Raw genomic sequence first — 24,871 nt, 5'->3', positions numbered from 1 at the left:
ATGAAATCTTACATATTTCAAATCAAAAATAGAAAACAGACACTCGGTTTTGACAGTTTCATATCATATCTTAAAATCAGGATAAAACTTGAAAAAGAAATTGCATTATCAAATGACAAAATAAACCAACATAATACCAAATGGTCTGGTTTTGAGGTATGAATGTAGATGCTGCTGGCTATAATAAAAAAAAAGAAGAAAATATCTTACATATTTTACTCTTCATCGATATAATAAAATAACACTTTCTAGAAAGTGTGCCTATTTTTTTTTTACATGATTGTAGCAGAAATAACCAATACAATTTTAGATAATTGTATGAACTTGGAGTCGATTTAAACATCCCATACATCTACTTTAAAAAAAAATTCCTTACATTAAATTTTTTCTTCTAATTTTTCACTTAAAAAAATATATAAAAAAATCTTCTTTGACATCTAATACTACAAATGTTTGTTTATTTAGATGACCATTAAATACATGTTTATATCTATTGTTAAAAACATTTGTCCATGTCATCATATTTTGTAAATGTATGAAGATTGAAAAATAAATTATAAAAAAAATAATTGATGAAAACCCCTACACCCCTACGCCTGCGCGAAGTATGAGTCTTATACAAATCTGATTTCAGTAAAATACAGGAATTAAACTTAGATAATTTCAAAGTCAATAGCTTTGGCTCAAAGTCACAAAAATTAGTGCGAATGACCCACTTTCATTTACGCTTACTTTTAGAATATGTTGTTCCCTTTGTACAAATAAGTTTCCTTACTACTGAGATCACAATTTAAATACATGTATGTAGTGTTCCGGCGTGGATCTCTCAAGTTAATTCGAATGATACCATTTGATCTTAGTGGCTGCCAGAGCATAGAAAAACCTTCAACTAAACAATTCATATATATAAACTGCGCAAACGTGGAATTCATCAACAGGGCACATACTTTCTCTTAGCGTCCGAAAAAGTATCTAAAGAATATCAACTTTTGGAAGTAAAGCTTCCTATGAAATGTTGCTAAATACCAGCCAGGAATTGCTTAAGAATACCCCCATTCAAGGATGGCCTTGTTTAATAATAGTAATGAAAGGACAATAACACAGATAAAAAATGGTACAATAGTTTACTAATGTTGAGTTATCAAAGGGAAATTTCAGTTAAAAATTCATCGGACTGGAACACGCAGATAATATGCGCATCCCTTCCTATGAGTAAAACGCCCTATGATTATTTGCTGACTTTCTGCGAGTATATTGCTAAGGTATACACCTTATGCAGTTACAGGAAAATATTAGTAAGAATCATTTTAATAAAATATTTATCATGTTACATATCGTATAGCACTGCATTTGTTTGGAAACGAATTCTGTGTCAGTGATTTAAGCGAGGATCAGTAACTTTAATGTATCCGATACAATGCTCTATTCATGGATTTTGCGCATCAATTTACGTGCAGAAAATCGCAGTTTCTTTGATCGATTTGGCGTTAACTCAAGATTGGTGGACAAATTTAATCGTCTTCCCAGTGAACGCTGGTTAAATTCTGCAATAAACAACAACTATACTGAAATTCAATTTTCAAAGCAGCACTTTCTATATCGTTTTGCTAATAAAATGTTGTCCTTTTACACGCGTTTTTCAAAGGTATTTAATTTAAGTAACGGTAGATAGTTAAGGTAATCCGTGTTTCTGATTTCTGCACCAATTCTAACCTGCAAATGGTCAACATAAATCTGAGGTGGAGGTCCAAGGACTTTAGACACAATGCCTTCTGTCATTTCGACAAGAAGAACATACGCCTCGCCCAGGAGATCATGTATCTACGCTCTCTGTATTGAGAATAAGTCATGGAATCTATTCATGTTACTGTTTTCAACCAAGGTAAATCGTAATCTTTTGCCAGGTGTTGTTTTTTGACCACAGATAAGCCACAGATGCATGTAATATATTTATGGTTTACCTGTGCTTTGGGCACTCCTTTTATTTTTAAAGATTGTCTAAGAAATATTGTTAAGCTTTAATTTTGTTGAAGGGACCTCTGTGATCGTGTAGTCATGGTCACTTGAGCTTTTGCTTCTGTCACGGGTTGCTTCGGTAGAGCTTATTATATGCTGCTACTTGTGCCGGATTCCAAACAGTTCAGGTCTTTAAGTTAGAAAGCTAATAACCTGAGTAGCGGAAGGTCGATGGTTCTGTCCAGGTGCGTACAGAAATAATGCCAACAGGAGTACCTGTGATATTCCTCTATTCAAGAAAGAGCAGTAGTCCCCAAATTATCTTAATTATGTTGGTGTGACATAAACCAGCAATTAACTGTGTTGAACTTGAAACTCAGTGTTAATTAATTTTTGGTGGTAGATTTGTCTTGAGATATTTAAGTTTTTGTCATCATTGTAATTCCCTATATCAAGAAAAAATATTATATGTTAATTTATGATGGACAGCTCATTTGATTAATTGTATCCAAGTACACTTTTTTTCCAAAGATGTGAAGAACCTGCAAATACGTCTGTGAATGCAAGACAAGGTATGAGAAATGTTATTTCCACAGCAATTATTTTTTAAATTATCGCCATAATGTACTGACTTGAGTGAATTTATTAAGAATGTACAGTTTGTATCTGAAGTCAAAGCTCGGCATGTCAATGATTGCGCAACAATTACTGTAATCATACTATGACGTATTAGTGAATTCTTTATAATAATAGAAGTCCAATAGAAGTCCAACCACGAAATATCGATGACTGCGATGCCACAACTGGAGTCAAACCTAGACATAACAATGACTGCGATGCCACAACTGGAGTCAAACCTAGACATAACATTGACTGCGATGCCACAACTGGAGTCAAACCTAGACATAACAATGACTGCGATGCCACAACTGGAGTCAAACCTAGACATAACAATGACTGCGATGCCACAACAGGAGTCAAACCTAGACATATCGATGACTGTGATGCCACAACTGGAGTCAAACCTAGACATATCGATGACTGCGATGCCACAACTGGAGTCAAACCTAGACATATCGATGACTGCGCTAGAGTAACATCAATACAAAATATGCACTATTCATCATATTTCCTCACCAATGACGGAGAAACGGTAATTAATGGTAACTGTAGCTCTGAATAGATTTTCTGAAAATTGCTTTACTGCAAATGTGTATTTTACGCTTCATTACATGTGCAAACGATATCCCTTAATGCATTTTCGTCCAAAATACGCCATTTTCCCTAAACATGGAAAATCAAAATGTAATTATAAAAGAAAACAATAGACGATTTTGATAATTGATGTCTTATTCATTGTTACAATGTTAAGCTAAAACTCTAAATGTAATGCCAATAGAGCGTCTGGAGACAACTTTATAAACGGTAATATTTCATTGATGCATGGTTAAATTTCAGACAGATTGTATTCATCAATTGAAGTTTGTTCATGCATTCGAAAATCAGCTTCGTATTTTTACACTATTCGCTGTAGCAATTCAAAATGATACATAATTTACGACTATTGATTGATTTTCGTCTCTTATTGTGTATTGACAGTTATGATGGTGAACCTTGTGAAAATAATAATCTCCGTGTTGCCTTGTTTTTAAAAAGTGTGTGACCATTACATGCCTATACATACATAAGTGTTCTATATCTTCCGTAAATGTACCGAATCCATCATGCAAACTATTTCAAAAAGGGAACTTTTAATTAGTGTCTATTTAACTATACAAATGCTAACACATGTAGTTGTTTTTCTAAATATATTCTCTTTGATAAAAACCAAGCAAGTGTAGATATCAAATAAGGAAAGTCATGTTATCCATGTCTGCTATCCACAACAGTTACCCTTGATGAATTTTATTTTATGTCCTCTTGGATAAAAAGAAAACATCTGTGAAACATTTGTGGTTCGCTTTGTACAGAATATGCAAACATGTTTACTTTTTGTATTAAAATTTTTGTAAGGACCACGTTTTTTTAGCAAACGTAAAAGTAGTAGTAGGCCGTACTTTTTTGACTTGTTTTTCTTCCGAATTTGCTTAGCATAAGTTGCTAAAATATAAAATATGTTTCTGAAATTTGTATTCATGATTTTAAGCATGCCTGTTGAGAAATGTCGACACACAGTATGTGATAGCATCTGGCAGTTTATTATACTAAATATATCAGAAGGTGTCACTCGTTAAGTTGTCAAGAACCCTCTCTGTCGATTTCATATATAATCATAAATCATTATTTGAACTCAACTTAGAATTAACTGTTCATTTTCAATTACGCAATTGATATAACTAGAGAATTATTTTCAAAGACACATCTGGTTTGATCTGAAAGGAACATCCTATAAAACTGATCTGTTTTCTTTGTATTTAAATGGTTGATTAAGCGATGTTTATTGTCGTGTACCGGCTAGAAAGGACTGCAGAAGATATTCCCACGAAGGTATTAAAACCAATAATGAATTCAGGATGATTGCATCTATAACTGCATCAAATTAAACTTTTAAAAAAGTGAAGTTCTTAAGAATTTTCAAAGACACACGGATCAATGAATTATGCGGTTGGAACACAAGGCAAGGTCTTTATCTTTTACGTTCTGTGGGCCTGAAGTTCATAGGAAAATGTAATGTAATTTTCGGTAGACTTTCAAATAGTATTGCGATTACAGAATCGCAAAACAGGTTCTTGTACCTAGTCGACTGGCCTGACATGGGTAATCATGACCCCTACCACATTGATTACATAAATCTTCGTTGGTCCTTCTGTATCCTGTCAATATAATTATGAAAAATAACTCTTATTATAACTAGTTCGAATTTTAAATAAGGCAATAGACGGAAATAGTAACAATAGTTTCTTGCTGTTGAATGATCAAAGGGAAATGACGCAGTGAATCATTGGACCGAAACACGAAGATAATATGCGCATCTCTTCTAATAAGAAGTGTTTTAAAAAGAATGATCAATTATCAATTGGCAACTACAGACCGGTTTCTATTTTAAATGTTGTGTCCAAATTGTTAAAAAGGTTGTCTATGACCAAGTTGAAACTTATTTCAATGACAAAGATTTGCTGTATAAATTTCAATCTGGCTTTAGGGGTAGCTTTGCCACTGATACATGTCTAATCCACCGGACGGATTTTATCAGGAATGAAAACGATAAAGGCAATATATTAGGTATGTTGCTGCTAGATCTGCAGAAGGCATTTCAAACAGTGGACCACTCAATCCTCTTGATGAAGATGAAAGCGGCTGGTCTGATAGACAGCAGCTTGTGGATGTTCCTGGTACATTTTCCTTTACTGCAGAAGTAACCTGTTGTGTACCCTAAGGTTCTATACTACTTAGGCATTTGCTCTTTTTAATATATGTTAATGACATGTCAGCAGTGGTACAAAGCAAACTGTTACATTATGCTGATGATTTTGCTATTTTAGTATCGCGTAAATGTTTTTCTAATGTTGGACAGGTTTTGACCGAGGAATTACTCTCAGTAATTCAATGGTTAATTATAATTGACAACATATTATCATTACATTTAGGCAAAACTGTCTTTGTCCATTGTCTTTGGTTCGAAACACAAATTAAGGTCAAAGCCAGTCTTGATATATCTTGTAATTTCACTGCAATGGAATCAACTAAATCAGTCAAATATCTTGGTGTTATCTTAGATTAACATAATGGCAGATTTTGTTCTTAAGAAAGCCAATGCTCGATTAAATTTCCTTTACCATAAGAAAGAGTTTCGTACACAGTATACTAAACTGTTGCTTGTTATGTCCATGATCCAATGCAGGCCCGGTTCCAGTGCCTGGCCGAGGGGACTCGTGCCCCCCCCCCCCCCCCCACACACACACACCCCACCTCCTGCAACTGACTGAGAAATGATCTATACTTATCAAAGATGCACCCTACTCTCTTGGCAAAGGAATAATTTCTTCTCAAAATTTAGACCCAGAAACGCATCAGAGACCAACATTTCATACCTGTATTTCAAACTTTTCCAGGGTGAGAGCATGACCCCCATCAAGAGGGGAGTAACCCCTCCATTACCTCAAATTTTAGACCTAAAATGCACAAGAGGCCACCATTTCATGCCTGTGTTTCATTAAAATTTCCAGGGGGAGAGCCCCCTGACACCCTAAAATGAGGGGAGTACAGCCACCAGTAAATGCACCATAGGCCACTATTTCATACCTATATTTCAAAAAAATATCGAAGGGGAGTCATCCTGACCCCCTTACCATGGCAAAAGGCAACCCTCTAATACCTACCTGCTCTCAGCACTCGCTGTGCGACTCGGCGGTGACATCTTCGTTCTTGACTGGTCCCCCTGTCTAAAATTTCTGGATCTGGGCCTGCTATGTCACTTTCATTATGCTTGTTTAGTATGGTACAATGGCTTAACTCGGGGTTTGAAAAAATAAGTTGCAAATTACTCAAAATAAATTGATTAGATTGGTACTTAAACTTGATTCCAGAACACATATTGGTTATGAACATTTTAAATATCTTAATTTTTTACCAGTCATCATTTAATGTTGTGTCATGTTTTCAAGGTCAGATACAACATGGCCCTTGGGTATATGGATAAATATTTTGTAACCCAAGTTTATGTGCATGAATACAACACTGGGCTTAGAAACAAAGGAGGTGCGCTCAGTCCAGGTGCAATTTGATACATTTTTACGTACCATTATTTTGAAATTCATGTAAAATGCTGTATGGACGCATGCTTATTTTGAATGTGGCTTTTGATGTTTGATTTATGTCCTTGTTGGAAGCCAGCCTTAAAATGACATAAAGATTAAGAAACTTGTCCGAAAATTGTTTACCTGTAATACAAAACCTATCAGTATCGAATAAAATACATTAATTTGGCTTTTTTTGGCAGCTCAGCATAACATAGTTAACGTTTTATTATTTCTACACACTATTTGACAGGCATATATTTATTTGCGAATTTCAAATGGATGTCCCAAATACCTTTTACTTGACAATTAGGTTTCTTTATAACTGATAGAAAATTTATAGCTGTAGCTATGTTGGTGCTACAAACGTACTCACTGACCGAATTCTCAAATAAAAAAAAATGCAGTATCGATATCGATAAAATGTAATTATTATGAATTATAATGCATAGGCAAACATGGTTTTGTTAAACATGTATTTAACTAAACGAGAATGCACTTAATGCAATGGAAAGTTCAATAAAAAGAAACAACATATCAGCTGATATTTCGAGAGAAATATAGTTTATACGCAGTTACAAACAAATATCTACGTCATCGATCATCAAAATGTCTCTGTGGTGGTAAACAGGACCTAGCAGAGACGATTTTATAGCCCAGAATTACCTCAAATAAACAAAGCTGGGGGAATGCTCTCCTAAAATGGTAGGAGTGTGTATTGTCAATCCAAATAAATGATAATTATGCAGGCTCCATAACCTCAGATTACCTCTCTAAATTCCAGTTTGTTTAGTTCTACTCACTGTTTTCTCGTTTAGGGCAAAGCCATTAGTTTAACTGGCGACCATACGCCGCTTTTTATGGAATTGCACTCTGTACATCACTCAGTCTGAAGGTTCCATGTGCACCGCTGTATGTATGAATCTGCGGATGTCTCTAAATTGTATTCCTTTACTTGTGTAAATGTTGAGTTCTGCCTAGGGCTATAGGACGTGGACAGCAGCTTGCATTTCCACTACCGCCAGTCAAACCTGCAACATTTTCGTTTATGTCGTGTTGGGCGACCTGTGGTGTTCCACTTTTTCTATTTGATACAACACAATGTTTATGAAATGCATTTGATGTTTAGCTACTAATATTTCGTATTGAACGTACGAAGTAAGCAAGAGTATCCAATTGCTTTTAACTGGGCTGGTAATACTGTACATGTTTGTCAACTTAAAATGACAAGAGGTCAAGTCGAAAGGGAGAAAAAAAGTATTAGACTGTAATACAATGTAATTTCAATAGTTGTACAAAAAGGCACACGAACTCTTTTTACAAGCGGAGAAATTAGACATGATTGCAAACTTCACCTTATTAAAATGATGCCAGTACCCTTGCAGTCTTACTGATGTGCAGTCTCTGAACTAAACAACACCGACATTTTTCTTGTAGCAATAACTGCACTATTAGGGCTATAGTGGCACAGAATTACGAACATATTGTAGTCCTGATCTCTGCTTATAGCTTTTAGTATACGCCAAGTAAATATTTCGTCATGATAAAAACTTCTTTTAGCTAGGAATAAGTTTAGCACTTTCCTTTACTACGGTTTCATCTTCAACAAAGTACTTAACAGTTCATTTTCCAATATAACTGCTTCCTTGAAGCGTTCTCATACATTTTGGAGCTCCAATATCCCAGTTGTTCGGTTTTTATGCCTTTCAAGGAATAATTTATTATCGGATAATGACATATGTTTTCGCTCTTTATAGCTGCATTTTGATACCCTGATGAAACGCTATGAGGTTAAAGGGATAACATACCGGGGCATGTTACGTGTTCCTAAAGTTTTTCATTGGATTCAACACAAAAGCTAATACACGCTATGACATTTTGAATGTTGCATAAAATAAAAGTATACATATTTTCGGAAGACCTGTCGTCTTCTTATCTTAAATCATTATAATGAAAAGGAATTTTATGGCAGAACAGGAGACACACTGCTGTCCGAAATATCATGGTATCGACTTTATGCATACAGCTGGTTTTTCGAGAGAAAAGTATTTCCTGATAAAATTACTGTGTGTACTTAAACATTTCTGAATAACTTTTCAACTAACAACGCAAAAACTAGAATCATATATCTGCATTAATCAGGTGAAGCACGGTTGATTTTCTCTTCTATAAAGACAATTTGCCGATTGAATAATGAGGGATATATCTCTGCAATTAGGTTTCTTTTCTAAATACGTATATTATTTATTCATCATTTGATTATTTGCTGTTCATACTTTGAATAAATATGTACTTTTAGGTACGATTGACTACATTGTAAATTCTAGTGCGTCAATGGTTTATTTCAACAATCAAGGGTTGTTACATGAAGACGATCATATAGACTTTATCAAATATTGGCAAATAGTCGTAAGCTTAAAGGAAAAGACTGTCGAAGTAATAACTGGTTTAAGATGTGACAACGATAACTATTTGCGACTACTGATAGAAGCTATATGAACAAAAAAAAACTTTGTGTGGTAAAAAGATAAAAAAGCTTGCAGTCAGCCAGGGACTCAAATGTAGGATCGCGGATAACCCTTCCAATGCTGTTTCCATCGATAGTTTTTATCTACTATTATCATTATTATTTAGCATGCAAGATTATTTTCATTCTGAAGGCAAATATTATGTTGATCCAAGAATAACAATTATGAAGACAGCGTTCATATCACCACAGTCTCTGCAAGGTAAGCAATAAAACACCTTTAATTGATTTATCACGGAAAGGCTGATATAAGATATCCTTTAAATGATTGTTCCTTCACTGAATTTACGATGGAATAAATGTCAAAGACCTGTAGTTTCAGCAAAGATTTATCAGTCTGTCAGAGGACAACAACAAATATTTATGCTTTTGCAAATCAAAATTCCAATATGATATGATTTATGTGATAGATGAAGTTAATCGAAAAAGTAGTTTTCCAAAAATATGTCTATTTATGTTTTTCTGATTGTAATACTGTTGCTACGTTGTCATTTCATGAAATTAGGTAATATCGTTGCTATGTGGTCTATGTTGTCATTGACAGAAATTAGATAATACCACTGATACTTTGTCATTTAAAGAAATAAAGTAATACCGCTCCTACGTTGCCATTTAAAGAAAGGAATTATTAGGTAATACCCGCTGCTATGTTGTCATTTAATACAATGAGTATTACTATATTTTCTAGAAATATTATTGTTGTTTAGATACAGTCGTTCAAATATTAATTTATTTGAACTTTCAAAATACCATAACTATATAAATAATTGCGGGGAAACACCTGTATTGTAACTGATTTAATTGCATGGACAGCTCATAACTATAACGAGATATTACATGACTCAGTCAAACCGAGTCTGCTATTATTCGTCTTCGTTTGCATTATTTGCTCCCAAAAGATCTTTTTACAGATTTTATTGATGTTATATAGGTTTCTTTGTTTACCACAAAATGCGTTGATAGTCAAAGCTTTAGTTTATTCCTATTTACTTTAGCTCGATTTTAGTGAAAGCTTGAAGTTGATTTGAACCAATCCCGACTTAGCTTCCCGGAAATACTAGTACTGATGTCATATACAAAATGTCATTCATTCTTGATATGAACGTGAAATCAGATATTTCAACGTCCTTACAATTCTATCAATGTTTCTTGGCGCTTGTACGTAATTCTATTTTGCATAATGGTTCACAAATATGAAAGAAAGATATACGTAGGCAGGGAGAGACAAAGCTGTTTTGGTTTCTGCATAAATTGCCAAAAAAGAAAAATCTAGCTAAATTTCTTCCATTTAAAAAGGACATTTTAACCTTAATGTTGTAGCATGGTAAAAGTAAACGTGTTATTCTTGTGTGTTTATAAATGGATTAAATGTTTGTTGTAAAGCAGCAATACATCAACATTGATACAAAGAACAAAATAATTGACGATATTATAAGTAGGAAAAGATATAATTCTAAAATAAAGTACATTGTTATGTTTATTTCTTTTCGTATGCAGCTTAAACGTTTTCATCACTTTCGTACCCTTGATCAATTTGCCATATCTAAGCACGATACTTGATTTTAATCTTAAAGAAATCTCGATTGCCAGAGATCACTTGAGTTGTTTTTGTCGATGATTCGTGTTTTTTTTTTCAAATTGCTAGGGCAATAATACAACATTTAACAATGGCCTTTTATAATATTTGTGCATTAACGGCAGAAACTCTCTCTTCATTTGATTTATGCGAAAACCATCTTGATTTGTCAGACAAATTCAGTCGTGTACCAAGAATATTAAATGTTGTTTTACTGGAGTTTAATTTATTTTTGCAGTTCTACTTTATCATTTGCAACAAGATGAAATCATAATATCCTAGTTTGCTTGGCGATTTATACAAAGAACACTTTTTTGTTCTTTCTTGTGTATGACGACATCAAAAATGATGCTGAAATTTGTAAAATATTAGATAAGATCAGGTCATATGTATAAGGATATGTTATATATAGTTATGAAATAATGATTTATGCAATCTGCACGTGCGATTATTGGAAACAAAGTAAACAAAGGCTATTTAAAGGAGTTCTGTTACATTATCGCAATACAATAACATTTCTTGCAATCTTTAAGTGCCGTTTGGCGGCTGTAAAAAGTCTCTCCGTACTTTGATTCGTTGTTGTTATATTTTCTGTTCCTTTGGGATCATGGAGTCCATTCAATAGATGTGTAATGGAGTTCCGCTTAAGCCGGTGCTAGGGGGCGTGAGATGTCTTGCACATTTTATTACCTCTCATGAACAGACTCTCTTTTGTGTTTCTGAGAGTTCAGGTAGACATGTTTTGACAAGATAGTAGTTTTCCTGCTGTAAATGTCAAGGTTTGTTTGACAATAAGTGATTAAAATAAAAGTCATGCGTGAGCCTGAGTACTGAAAGAATGTTTTAAACCAGACTACTATTGGAAGAGGTATAGCGATTTAAAAAAAATATATATAAGAAAATCAATGATGGCCGATCATATCATGGAGGCAATCCATTTAGTTTGATTATGACCCTGATTTAAGTTAACAAGTTTGTATTTTTTAATCGAAAGTCAGTAAAAACAAATATAATATCTGATGGTTGCAAGTTTTATATATTTTCTACGCAATCAAATACGTCACTGATAGTCGATATACTCCTATGGTAGTAAATACGGTTTTATTATCCCGCACCACCTCTGACCAAATAAAAGCAAAGGACAGAGCGCTCGTAAAATGGTATAAGGCAGCAAGTATGTTGATGTAATCTGACTGATATTGTTATATGCAATTACCAATCTGACTAAAGTGCTTGATCTTCTAAACGAAGATCTGAGAACGACCCATTCACATTCGTCTTCTGTATATTTTGGATTTCCATTATTGCTATTTTTATGTTACCCAATCAGACGACTTGTTCGATTGTCAAAGAGTAAGAAAAATATGCAGTTATTCCAGGACTCGAACCCGGGACCCCTCACTTACAAAGCAAGTGGCCTACCGACTGAGCTAACCGGCTATTTGATACATTACGACATAAGAATTGTAAATATCAAAAGTCAATGCTACAGGTATATTTGCAAGATGTTGTAAGCTAGGCTCTGATTGGCTAGTGAAAGGGCCGTCAGAACGAGGCAATGAATAGGTCGTTTTCAGATCCTATGCGTAGCGTAATAGGAGATGTACTTTAGTCAGATTGATGCAATTACGTAGTGCGAGATAAACAAGTGACTCCAGTTAGTTTGATAATCAATTTATACGTTAGAGTTTTGAAGTATGTTTATCATTTGAACTAAATAAGGACAAAACATGGTAAAAATGATGAAACGATATGCGCAAAGGACTGATTAGTTCTAAAAATGAAAACCAAAAAAAAAAAAAAAAAAAAAAAAACATTACATGTACATGTAAAGCTCAGACATAAATAAATGATGTTCTTTTAACTTATGTTGTTGGTTTGTTTATGTATAACAAATTTATGTAGAAATCAACTAAATAGGCCTGATGGCGAAATTAACCTTTTCCTAAGGTACGGTTGTAGTCTTGCCGATTTAATGTCTCTGAAATACACACAGACATCTTTCCTGTAGCAAGGGGCTTCCGTGGCCGCGTAGGTATGGTCGCTGAATTCAAACCACTTGCCCCTCATCCACTCTGGGTTCAATTCTCACTAAGAGAGTAAAATTCATTCATGTGAGGAAGACATTCACCTTACTTACGGAGTGGTTCTAACGAAGTACCTGCTCGTGCCTGAAATAATTATGAAGGGATACCTGAGGTCTTCCTCTACAATCAAAAGCTGTACTTTTGTCTATGATGTATCGCCTACGGAACCTCAAAGAAACTAGCTACTAAATTCATAGATTACCATTATTACAAAATAAACCATTACTTACACATTTAATATTGCACAAGTTGTTGGGCTGGTGACTGTTTTGTCACGAACAGCTCCTTCGAGACAAGGTTCCTAGGTACAAACCTTGATACGATTGAGCGGGAAAACCAATGATCAACAATTAAACGCCTGAATGAAGATACACATGGCCTATACTCTGACTAATTTACACTACCGGACGTTGCTTTTAATGTTAGTAATCATCTTGTTATGGAAGCGTGCTTTGTGCATTAAAGACGTTTCTGTCAGTTTTTGTCCTGATTTTTCCGTACAGATTTGGAACGGTTTCCAACAGTGTAGTATATTGATTTGGTACATAATTTAATTGTTTTGGAACTAGTATTTTGACACATTGAAGTTTCACATATAAACACACGTATAAATTACAGGATGTATATAATATGAACCAGTCATTGGAGTGACGATACAATTATCATTGGTATATGTCTTGGTGGTTTAGACAGACTGAATATGGCTGTTGGTTGAATGTTTGGACATGTTGAGACCAGATGTTGTTGCTATTTCGAGTGCAAGTACAAATCTTTTCTTGAATAATAATAGTTTAAGTAATTTGTAATATGCTGACAGAATTGTTTAACATATAACATTAGTTGTTTGAAGAACAGAACTTGTTGCATTCCTTTGAAAGTTAACTGTATTTTGATTCATGCACTAACCGAAGATGTATGCAAAAATTATAGCAAACCCTAATGTTGACGGCATGTTTGGCATATTCAATGAAACCTAAATAGTACACTACAGATTCATATCATTAACTGGAGTATTATCACTGTCATTAAAATTGATTCAGTTTCACTTGGTTAAATTAACAGAACGTAATTGAAAACAGTCATATCCATTAAAATCACTGACGTCACTGTAGAAATAATTGCTCTTTTGGTAATATACAACCAGACTCTAACAGATACGGTTTTATTATCAAATATTTTCTAAAGACTAAATAAAATTATTCTCATTAAATTGAATTTGAAAGTCAATTTGTTTATGAATGGAAACCGTCGTTTATCATTATTCATATAATGTCGCGACAACGCATCAGATAAAAGAATGCACTCTAATGCTTCGTTTGAAAATAATAACTTGAACTGCAGTAAATAAAGGCTGATAAACAGTTACATTAGAGATCTAAAGATCAAGTGATATACGCTCTGTGTCTGTCATAATCATCACAACAAACGTGCTTGCACTCTAAGACTTGCACTTTGAACATGATCATCAACCATCCTACTTATTCTCCGTGCATTAGTGACTGAAAGGCTTCCCAGCAAGCGTTGTCGGACATTTTAATTGTTGACGTAGGCATAACACGTGTTGTGGTTCAACCAATCATAATCGAACATAAACTATCGGACGCATATTTTATCAGTGTCTTTTAAATACGTCTTCGATTATCGAACACATATAGCGGTATGTATTAAATAATTAAATATGTCTTCGATTACAGACCACATATAGTAGCATGCATTGAATAAGTCTTCGATTATTTTTGACACACATTTAGAAGTTTGTACCAAACATGTCTTCGGTTATTGAACGCATATATACAGTAATGTATCAAATATTATTTCGATCATTGGACATATAAATAGTTAAAAACGAAGTCTGTGCTATAATCAAATACACTTTGTTTTTTTATCATCGAACAAACGTAACATGAAAATGATTATTTGTATGCGATAATCGAACAGAAACGCACATGTGTCTTATTATTGAACATAATATAAAAATCGAACATAGACACAAATCTACTGCCATACCTGCAGGTGCGGAGTATTTTTAATGGCTATTTGCGAGCGCAAATTATGTCGTAAATGACGAGTTCGTCCTTTCGACTTGCAAAATTTCATTTTTTTATTTCTAATATCAGACCTGGTCCATAATAAAGGCCACAAACGAGAAAAATAAGTTTCTTTAGAGCAGGAAAGAAATCAAAGAGCAGAAAAGAAAGCAAATTTTGTTGGACACCACATGGAAATTTTTTTACATATTTAGTTTGATGAATGCGTCAAAAAGAAATAGTTTTGATTGGCGTGTTTTCCCATAAACTCTAAAACATGCGAATGTGCATTTCTCAAGCACATGTTCATTGCTTACCAATATTATTTTAAATATAAGCGAATCCAAATATTTTGTTCAGTGTGTTGCAGTTATTACCGTTTACGTTATAACATTGGCAGAGGCTGCGCAAATGTTACGCGCAAATAACCAATCTGAGCGTTTTGTTAATCGCGCAGCGCAAAGAACCAGTTTGCGATTAGCGAAACAATTGGTAAATTGGGCAACCTTACTCGCATTTGTTAAAGCAGCATGCCTCTAGATCATTCGACAACAACAAAAAATATTGTTTTTTTAGATATCTTGAAATCAATGCTATATTTCTTAAGAAGGCTTTAAAACTTAATTACTGTTTTTGTTTATATATACTAGAAACCCATGTGTTTTCATCCCTTTTTCATGTACAGTTTTATCTTTAAAAAATCTTTTTGATATACCCGTACATAAGAGAGATATTTTATTTTCATCATAAAGAAATAGTATCTCGCCAATTATTTCTTCATGACAGTTGTTTTGTCGGTGATTCATTTTATTTTGCAAAATGGTAAAGCAACAAAAACATTAACCCTTTAAAATATTTGTGCCTGCAGAAATGTCCACTTTATTTGATTTATGCGAAAACCATCTGAATTTGTCAGACAAATTTAATCGTCCAACGGTTTTTAGCAGAGATTAATTTTCTGTTGCAGTTCTGTGTTCACATCATCCAGGACCTGAGAATGTTATAATAATATCTGCGTTTGTGCATTATCATTATACAATTGACGCTTTTTATTCTTTATGCTTGTCACGTAACATTTATTAACCCTTTTTTTTACTATTATATTAGTATTTGTCAATATAAAGTATCCGTGTAATGTAGCAAGAATGAAGCGTGTGAATATTCGAAATAATTTTGATTTAACGATATATACGAAACTTCATTAAAAAATAAAGTATGTGAGAAGATCTTTGGGAAACAAAATGACAGCAGACTTGGTTTATGAAATATTAAATACCTTATGTTTATTTAACACATCTAAACAATGAGCATCGTGTTACATAATCTTAAACGAAGGAAAAATGTCTCCTGTTGCAGTTACTGATAATTTAAACAATTTTAATACGAGCATATAACAATTGTCTCAATCGTGACTAGGACAATTAGACGCAAAACAAAACAAATAAGGTTACAAGACGACAAAGAAATCGGATGGTCCCTTTTTAATTATTTGATGCAAAATATAATAAACAAAGATTTGGCTTTTATTTAAGGATATTTTTCCAAAATGACAGTCTCCTTCCCGCCTTCAGAAATTTTTATGGCTACAGAAATCATTACAGAGAAATGATCATTTGAAATTCATTTTATTCTGCATATCTCTGTGTGAAGTTCTTTATTATTTACTTTCATTCGATAATTTAATTCAGTTTACATTAGAAACTCGAATATAGCTATGTTGATGCTATACAAAAGCACCTGCTGAACCGATAAAAAATTAACAATGTCCGTAAAAGTGGTAATTCATACATAAACACGATTTTGTTTAACATGCAATAAAGCTAATTAGAGAGTACTTAATGAATCGAAAAGTCTGTAAAACAAACAACACATTTTGTTGATATTTCGAGTTGCATGCACTTTCAACGCAATCACATACGTTACTGATAATCGACTATCAGCACTCAGACCCTAGTAGATACTGTTTTATTAAAGTAAAAGCATTATGTCTTAAGAATTCTCCTGAAATGAAATAAGACAAGTATTTTTATCAGATGTAAGTGTAAGTTATAATTTTAGAAGTATTTGATAATTACTCGGGCCAAAATAAACTAACAGTCTTAAATTCTGACATTCATTCCTTAGAGCTTCGCCCATGTTTATATTTTGAACAGAATAAGGACAACAAATCAAAGATTAACCATAGGTGGATCAATTTACGTAACACAAAGTATTTTCCTGCTATTATTGTTCTTGATTGCATTCTTTGCTTACAAAAGATCTTATTACAGATTTTATTAACTATCACAACAGCTATTTTAAGTGCCGTTTGGCGGCTGTAAAAAGTCTTCCCGTACTTAGATTTAATGTTGTTATATTCTCAAGTCTTTTGGGATCATGGAGTCCATTCAACATAATGAGTAATAGAGTTCCGCTTAAGCCGGTGCCAGGGGTATTTACAGGTGTTGCTCATTTCATTACCTCTCATGAACAAACTCAATCAAACTCAGTCTGCTATTATTCTTCTTGGTTGCATTCTTTGCTTCCAAAGCATCATTTTACAGATGTTATTTGTATTGATTTGGTACTTATGAATAATCCGTGTATTCCGTAAATTAATTTTCGTTGCTCGAACCTAGCGATAAAACAATTAAAAACCCCAATATATACGCAACTAAAACTAGGTATCTCGAATTCCGAGGAATCAAGCGTTTAACGTCAAGGTAGCCGAAATTTGACTTAAAATGATATTTTGTGCACATCTTGCAGGGACCGGACTTGAAAATTTCTTCGAGATAGCCGGAATTTTGAGATAAATTAATTCGAGATATCTACATATATTTTTTGATTGACATCATGTCGCATGTTCAGATATCTGTGCGGGCAAAACGTTTACTAGTAAATGTCGATCTCCGGGTTGTGGGTTCGAGTCCTACATGTCTTGCCATATCAATCATGTTTTTCAAAATTTTATAAGCAAACTAAGCTGGTGAGAAAATTGCCACACTTATCTTGACCTTTATGATCTAATAAGCTTTTCCACCTCTCATGAACAGACTCAATCAAACCGAGTGTGCTATTATTCTGCTTGGTTGCATTCTATGCTTCCAACGGATCTTTTTACAGATTTTATATATATATATATATATATATATATATATATATATATATATATATATATATATATATATATATATCGTTGAAGAAAATGTTTACTTTAAAACATGACACATTACTTGTCTCCAGCGTTTTGTGTAAATATTCTCTGGTGTACAAGGGCTCTCTTGAAGAATGATTGTACGGACAAAAGTAGGGTTCCCTTTTAAAAAATTGCTGTTTCCGATTATTTTGTATGGAAATGTTGAATTATCGTAACTGTAATGTATAAAATTTGATTAGTTGATATATTTTTCAATCATAATGGAAGATAGTCATCAAGGGATTTAGAAGAGCACAACACATAGCATAGAAATCTTAAAACGGGAATATGACGCAGGTTCAATGGGGATACCTATATAAATAGTACATTTTTGCCGGAAGATTTCAAATTTTCAAAATGTATTGTCTTTTTAAAGTCTAAGAAAATATATTTATTGTTTCAGGATATATGCAGCATATGACAGTCTCCACTAATACAGACATTTTACGTTATCTGCAATAATTAATTCCTGGACGGGATGAAAATAGGTGAAGAAAATGGTTTGTCATATTGTTAAGATCATACTGGTAAGTGATATTGACTTTATGACAGATAATGAAAAAAACACATTAATAATATCAGGTAGCTATTTATATATTATAACTACTTCAACACAAAGTGATATTTCAGAACTGAATCAACACATATTAAAAAGACCGTGTGTAAAATACTTAAGAACAAGAAGTCGGATGTTGAAATCCGAATTTTGATATAAATAGTAGCAACGTTTGAAAAAGAGTACCATGTGGTCTGTTTATAATAATAAAAGCGTTTATTAAAGATATTATGTAAATAAGTTCGAAGAATAGTTCAAGAGACAACAGAAATGAGAAAGTCATAAGATAATAACATTATTGAAGTAGACTGGAACAATTCTATAGAGTTTTTTCCATTAAAAATAGAAGTAGTGATTGATTTTCTCACTGGCAAATTAAGATATCTGGAAATCAAGACTTGAAAAAATATGACTGAGTACCTACATATCTCAGATCTTATAATCAGTAAAATATATTGTAGGTAACTTAAATTCTAGCAGTCTTAACATGCATGATGCATGTAGTTGAATAATGTTTGTGACATAATGGCCTGACCTACAATCAGATGCGATCGACAGACACGTCCTGTAATTTACTCTACAAATATTAAATAAAAATGCGTGCGCTTTTGTCCCCTTTCGTTTTATAGCGTTCGTTAAATAAACAAACATGGGTTTAATTAAAGCATTATCTACAGTACAATGGTACCGTTGTCATATTGTTTTACTTGCGTATTCAAACTGCATTGAAGATGGAAATAGTTTATATTGCATTCAACAGAATAAATAAAACTATAACAAAGCAGCATGTAAACTGTATCAGGAACTTGTTGTTTTTTTTCACATGAAGTCGCCCAATCTGCAAAGGTTGGTTTATATTGTGGTTGTAGCATTACTCTCGATGATGTAGTTATTATTCTAATTACTGGCGATGACAAACCTGTTGAAAATGTGATGTTGAGAAATGAATAATTTATATTTTCTAGGAAAGAGTTTTGTCAGAATATTTCGGCAGAATTTAAACAACAATCATATTCTAACACTTAATTCCTTTCTCTGGTCTTAGCATTGTAACATGGCAGTACTATAAAGTTTCGAAATGTTATGAAATGTGTCAGTAGAGATTTCAAACACAAACATCAATGTTCATGTTTGCTAGCCTAATGTGCACTTTCAAGCGTATATCATTTATAAATGTCTATAAACAGTTGTACATTTTGCAGCGCTGGCAGATAAATGTCGAACTATTTAGTGTTGATTCAAGTACGTCTTGAATGTCTACAATTGTCCCATATTAACAAACTATGGAAGGACTGTGCATGTAAAATGTAAATACGGAAAATCAAATCATTAAAAGCAAATATTTTTGAAACCTTTAAAAATATTATAAAAAATGATACAAAGCTAAATTCTTGTAAAGCATACTACGTATTACATGTGACCTTCAACCTTACATCTCTTTAAGACAGCGTCTACTACATAAATGTACAGCTTTGCTATATTCCTAAATTATGCACCTAACTATTTGAGGCAGATGAATTGAACATCACAGTTATGTACAGTCGTGTCCTTAGAATACCGGTTGTTGTTCTAAGTTCAAGTAAGAAATTAGGGTACATAGATTTACCCTTTAAGTGTATGTTTGAGTTTTACATTTAGTACTTTAATAGAAGTTGACTAATTCGGGAAGCAGTTTAATTTAGGACATGTGTAATCTTGACTAGCCACACAGTTTAGCGAATTCAAATTAATTCTCCAAAATAATGCTCAGAGGATGAGTATTCCATTTACACCATTCATTCCAACAAGTTAACTTTAGGATAGGTGTAAGGTTCACTAGCCATTTGCATGTTTAACCCCGTCCTCCAGTTCCTTTTATTCAATTTAACTGTCCGTCAATGAAGTGTCTCTATTTTCAGCTTGATTTGTGCCTGTACCGTTGTATATTTATCGTGTCGATCGGTTTATATATTTCCTCCTTGAGTTTTACATTACAATGAATGCATTCATTAAAAAATTAATCATTGATGGATATGTAAGCACCAAGTCTGTTCTTTCATTCCATTCCATTTCATATTTCTTCCCACTAGTTCTACTTTCACTAAAAAATCTTTCTATATGAGATTATAAACTCAGACAAAAAGAAAGAATTGAAATAACGACACATTATTCTATTTCAATTGTTAAAATTATGTATATCGCAGTTTCTTTATTGACATATTCTTCGTCAACAGATGTATCTTAAATTTTAAAGAAAAGTTTACTGGCATATTATACCTTCATTGGTAATCTTTTATTATAAACATTGTACATCAATTCTGGAAGTACATACAAGTATAATGTATCATTATTTACAGCGTCAATACGATAAAACGCATTTGAAATTTTACTAGTGGATCTCAGAAAAACGGCTTAATTACATTAATGGTTAAACTAACCAAATGACATTTCGGCTCAGCTGATGATGCAAACGCACTTAGTGAACGCACTGACTGAACCGAAATTTTAATTAAATACTCAACAATACCGATTAGTAACATTATCAAGGGCATTCTAATTAATGGACAAACACCATTTGTTTAAGTTGTCATTTCATATAACATTAATGTACACAATAAAAGGAACGGTCAATGAACGCAAACATATTGTATAAAACACAGGATGGCATTTACTGTCTACATAATTGCAGATCCTTTAGATAATGATAATCAAACTTTCACTTTTGATAGCTAGATGGTAAGATGTTATTGTGAATCATATTCTGAGATAATGCGGAAACAAAAATGCTCTTGATGCATCACAACCGTTTATATCATATAAATGATTTTTACGATATCTTGCATAGGAGGATGCACATGAAATTGCTATTATTCATATAGTTCATAGTGTAAGTAGAATTTAAAATACTTGTATATGGTGAAAAATGTGTAAACACTAAGTAGAATGCTTAAACTATGTATAGAATTATAGTGAAATAACCTTAAAGATAACTTTATGTGTTTAATTGTATATCGTGTAATAACCTACTACTTTGCGATCTTTCTACAGATTTTATTTATATAGTGTTCCTGATGAAACAACACAATAATTAACTTGAATTATAATCAGATATAATGTTTTGTATTGTAACATCCCGGTTGATAACTTTAGGTATCTACGTTACTTGCGAAAAATTACATAGTAAGTATAGTATTCTGGGTGAAAACTGAGCTTTTGATGCATACAAAGCATTTTTTTCTTTCGGTCGCAGCGAAATGAGATCTTTATGTTTCCGTCAGATTATCAAAGTCTGAGAGAAAAATATTTATGTGCACGACGAGTGAAAGTAACGTGTCATTGTCTTGTTTCCAATACCATTATTGCCAGTCTATTTAGGGCATTTTTATTACCCTTTGGTGTGTTTATACATATTTCTGATACTGCAAATGAAGAGTTGTTTTGAAAACGTTGCATTATATCAGGTATATTGATATGAAATATGTGCCTCTCCTGTATCTAAACACCATCGTTTCATCGGAAACACATGACAACAGCTGCCAACAAAAGTAGCGATGGAATATCTTAAACAGCACCGTTTCAATGGAAATACATGATGACAGCTGCCAACAAAAGTAGCGATGGAATATCTTAAACAGCACCGTTTCAACGGAAATACATGATGACAGCTGCCAACAAAAGTAGCGATGGAATATCTTAAACAGCACCGTTTCAACGGAAATACATGATGACAGCTACCAAGAAAAGTAGCGATGGAATATCTTAAACAGCACCGTTTCAACGGAAATACATGATGACAGCTGCCAACAAAAGTAGCGATGGAATATCTTAAACAGCACCGTTTCAACGGAAATACATGATGACAGCTGCCAACAAAAGTAGCGATGGAATATCTTAACGTCACCGTTTCAACGGAAATACATGATGACAGCTGCCAACAAAAGTAGCGATGGAATATCTTAAACAGCACCGTTTCAACGGAAATACATGATGACAGCTGCCAACAAAAGTAGCGATGGAATATCTTAAACAGCACCGTTTCAACGGAAATACATGATGACAGCTGCCAAGAAAAGTAGCGATGGAATATCTTAAAGGATGGATTAAGGGAAGCCTTCAAACAAATATTTTAATTAATGCCGAAAATATTTTTCTTCGGGTTATCCTTAACAGGAAATTATATCCAAGGGCCATTGATATTTGAGGAAAAATAGCTTGACACCCGTTTAGAAATTCATCACGAATGAATGATTTATGAATTATTTGAAATGAAATAATAGAAACCTATGAGGATATTAAGATCAAGATTTAATTTCAAGTAATTAAGCTAAAAATAAGGAGGCAGAAGATGTTAAAATGCAATAACTTTAAAACATTGTTATGGAACTGTTAAAAATGAATACAAAATTGGTAGAAATTGTTAGGTTTATAAAAAGTGCATTCATGTTTTATCAAACGTATTGCTTGCAGCGCAAATAAAGTCTTGAACTATTCCTTAAACTATCAATTAAATCCTGATAACTCATAAAGTATGGGTAAAATACGAACTACAACCCAGTGGCTATGGAGGAATAATTCTAGAGAAAGCAATTTTAATAAATCCAAGAGAATCTCAAAATATTCGTCAAAATGCACGTCAAAATATGATGAACTGAGACTTGCCCGATACTTATAGAGTGTGTTGTTGTTGTTGTTGCTGCTGCAGCTGCTGCTGCTGTTGTTATTCAATTTCGTTTGCAAAATTTTACATTCATCATTCATAACAATGGCATAACATACCTTCAAAGTAATTCAGATAATACAAAAATGATGTGGTAATTAGATACACATGAAATAACTGTCATTACTTTCTACTCCTTGTGATATCTGGTACACAATGACGATTGTTGATATGATAAATGTAAATCTTAGCATGGTGTTAAAACAAATGGCGTGTTGCTAACCGAATTATTTAAAAGAATATATGAAACAATTCATTTAAATGCAGATACACTTAGTCTAAACATTAGTGAACTAAATATTGCGTCATACGAATGTATGAACATGTCTTTCTCTTGTATATGCTTTTTCTAAAAGTACCATGTTTTACTTACTAATGCACTAGATGATGTATTTAGATCGACCTGTGTCTATTTTTTATCGTCGCCAACGTTTTGCCTCAAGTTGTTTTTGCTTCAACTTTATTCCATGGATGGCCTTCCTTCACGGTTGGTCAAAGCATTATATACCATGCAAAATTGGTGTGTTGTGTCAACGAAAATGAGAAACTTTAAAGTACTTTTTGTAAATACTAGAAACTTAAGAATAATGTTCATATCAGAAACTAGTGGTCCTGTCACATTTGTTCTTTGGTTAACCCTCCAGCAAGATTGATCAAAATATTTTGATTCTATTGCAATGTCCGTTCGTCCGCTTTGCTAAATAAGGAGAGCTCAAATCAATGGAGCGCGGGGTCGTTAGTTCTATCCCCAGTTAAGGCGCAGTGATAAGGATATTGTGTCCTCCGCCTCTGATACCTGTAGGGAAGTTGGTAGTTATTTGCGGAGAACAAGTTTGCACTGGTACAGAATCTACGAAAACTTATTAGGTTTACAGCCCGCAGTTACATAAATGAAGTATTGTTGAAAAACGGCGCTAAACCCAAAGCAAACCAACAAATGTTTACCAATCTACCCTGACTTCAGTTTCGCTAGTGATTTGGAAATAAATATCCACTTATGACTTACTCCTGTAAGATTTAGGTATAAATTTTGAATTGCAATGGAATTAATGCAGCAGAAGAGAGGAAAGTTCTTGCAAGATGTAAAAGCACTGCTATCACATGTACAACTAAGTTTGTTTGAAGGTTGTAAAGAAATAAACATAAAATGTATTATGCTATTGTATAATGTTTCTTCTATATTTAGTTGTCTGATGAAATAAGTTCTTTATTGATTTTGTACGATCGTTTTACCATGTCACACAATGTGATCTACTTTACTTAGTGGTTTTCTACTGCCGTAAAACCTATCGTTGTTAGAAATAAGACAGAATTACTGAAATTCGAGGAAAATATGTTTACTGCACATTCTGAATAAACTAAGGTTCAAATTTCGCATAATCAGAGGTTTAGTTAGATGTAATTACACTTCTTATTTATGTTTCGATTCATGTTTGTCTTAAGGTAATAAAATGGAATTATTTTATACATAATTAAAGCCTTACTAAATACTAAAGGCAGCAGCACATGAGCCAGCAAGTACAGTCGCATAA

General features: G+C 33.3%; 1 protein-coding gene across 2 annotated transcripts in view; it reads left to right on the top strand.

The window, feature by feature from the left end:
• LOC123534136 (potassium channel subfamily K member 18-like) overlaps positions 1-24,871 on the top strand; it is a 151,122-nt gene that overhangs the window by 53,984 nt on the left and 72,267 nt on the right. For both annotated transcript variants that reach the window (XM_053519206.1, XM_053519207.1), the window contains exon 2: positions 18,491-18,614. The gene's annotated coding sequence lies outside the window, so the exon portion shown is untranslated. The remainder of the gene's footprint in view (positions 1-18,490; positions 18,615-24,871) is intronic.

This window comes from Mercenaria mercenaria, chromosome 12 (genome assembly GCF_021730395.1).
Source record: "Mercenaria mercenaria strain notata chromosome 12, MADL_Memer_1, whole genome shotgun sequence".
Classification (NCBI taxonomy): Eukaryota; Metazoa; Mollusca; class Bivalvia; order Venerida; family Veneridae; genus Mercenaria; species Mercenaria mercenaria.
This window is presented reverse-complemented; position numbering and strand designations above follow the sequence as displayed.